The sequence below is a fragment of the Elephantulus edwardii genome, unplaced genomic scaffold (assembly GCF_000299155.1).
Source record: "Elephantulus edwardii isolate Elephantulus edwardi_28Jun2011 unplaced genomic scaffold, EleEdw1.0 scaffold00128, whole genome shotgun sequence".
Lineage (NCBI taxonomy): Eukaryota > Metazoa > Chordata > Mammalia > Macroscelidea > Macroscelididae > Elephantulus > Elephantulus edwardii.
Window position 1 is genome coordinate 10,077,647 of NW_006399878.1, and position 2,247 is coordinate 10,079,893.

The window sequence follows — 2,247 nt, forward strand, 5'->3', positions numbered from 1 at the left end:
AGTAACAGAAGAGGCACACTATTTTATGCTTCTCTTTACATTTCTCTGAAACAAAAATATCTACACAATGAAATACATTCCTGTGGCAAATTAAATGCTTCCACAAGCATACAGAAGAATTACTTTTTTTTTTGTTCTTAATAATAACAAACACTAGACATCCAGGAATACATATATTTACATATATACATATTTACATGATAATGTAAAAGAAAACAGAGCAGCTTTCACATACATATTCAAAGTGTCTATGAAATTCTCCCTGGCCTTAGGGAGCTCGAACTACTGCCAGTGTTCTGAATAAATAAACAGAGTGGAACGCAATCTTTACTAACAGAGTCCCTCTCCATAAGTTACTAGACAACTTAATGTGAGGGCTATGATTAGCTTATAAGAGGAATGCCTGTCATTCAACCAAATTCCCTGTTGGGTGAACATAAATAACATTGTAGCTCTTTCAGGGAATTCAATATTCAGTTACACTGGTTAGACAACACCTCTAATGACCCATGGTCATTTGCATGGCAAGAATATCCAGAAATTTTTTTCTATTGAATAAAAGATATTATATGTAGACTAATAAACTAGGATGGAGTAAATATTGCTTTCCCCAGTTCCAATTAAAGGAAAACCCAAATATATTCTTTATTTTCCAAATGGGGTATGGAATTTGACAGTCAGATCTCATAAATGGCCAATCTGGTTGCTCACGTGGACACTATGATAGCACAGATTCTTTCAGACGAAGTGTTTGTGGTTGCTAGTTGCCGGTGAACGGATTCTGACCGGTGGTGACCCCATCCGGATGTGCAGAACAGAACTACTCTGTAGGGTTTCCAAAGCTGTGATTGTTTGGAAAGAAATGCCAGTCTGTTTTCCACGGGGGTTAGAACCTGCAACTCTTTATCTAGCATTCAAGGGCATAAACATTTCTACCACCCATGGATTTGAGAAATGATTATTTGTGCATAATCAGTTGGAGAAGATCTGCTTCCAGAGGGGAATGAACTTGGGGTAAAGGAAAATGACTGACATTCCCATTTTTGAAAGTCCCATATTGTGGACTGCGAGGAAAACAAAAATGGGACAAGTCACAGTTGGCCTTTTCTCCATCTGTTCCCTTAGATTTCTGTGTTTGTGTTCTCATTGAAATGTTTCCAGTCCACATTTCTGGATAATTAAGGTTGCCAACAATGGAGCTTATGATATTAGAATAATAACAATAATGTTTACTTCATTTTGGGATAGGAGGAGTTGAGAATTCTGGTTTAAGGCCTGCTGACACATCTGTAATTCTCTTACACCCCTATGGTTCTTCCATCTGTTGGATGGGTGTGTGTTAGCACTTATCTCAAATGCACCCCTGATGGAATGAGACCTGCTGTGTGCACTTTCCTTTGGAAAAGAGTGCAATTAGGACATTTGAAATCCAACTACATAGGTAGGTGCTGTGATAATCGCTTATAATTTCCAATGAAAGCATTGTTTAAAATAGCAGATTATGAAACACAAAAACCCTGGGCGTAATTATAGAAAATGAGGCTGAAAATAAAGTCAAATGATGAAGGATCTGAGTGCCATTATAAGGAGTTTGCATTTTATTCTCTACAGCATATTATTTTCTGAAAACTCTTGCACAGAATGTCTATGTTAGGCATACGTTAATATGTTTAGGGCCAGCTAGTTAAAATAAGTGCAGCTCTGCTCTAGATCAGCCCTTACTTATGCTAATAATTTGATTCTCCAAGAGAGGTTTTGTATATTGCCTTTCCCAAACTATACAATATAACTTGGTAATAGGTATGCAATGAATATGAAAAATGTCAAGGCAGGCACATTTGGGTCAGTTAATATTCTGAACACACTCAACACACCTGATATCCACTGATTCACACTTTATGTATTTGACAAACAGGATCAAAAAGGTGGAACAGCTCTCCATTTTTTCCATTTTCCCATAAAATGAGAAAATAGTAATGCAATTTCTGACAGATAGAAAAGTTGGGAAAAAGTGATCCCAAAGTATTTTATGACTAAAACTTTTTGAAAGCCTCAAATAAAAGGGAAAAATATGAAAGATGGGTAAAAAAAAAAATGAAACCACCTAAAAACCCAAATCACATCCATTTCCTTTGAGATCCTTTTGATTCACAGTGACCCTACAAGATCAGGTTAGAACTGCCCCATGGGTTTTCAGACCACCATAGCTTTCTTCCCTGTAGCAACTGGTGGGTTCAAACCACAGAC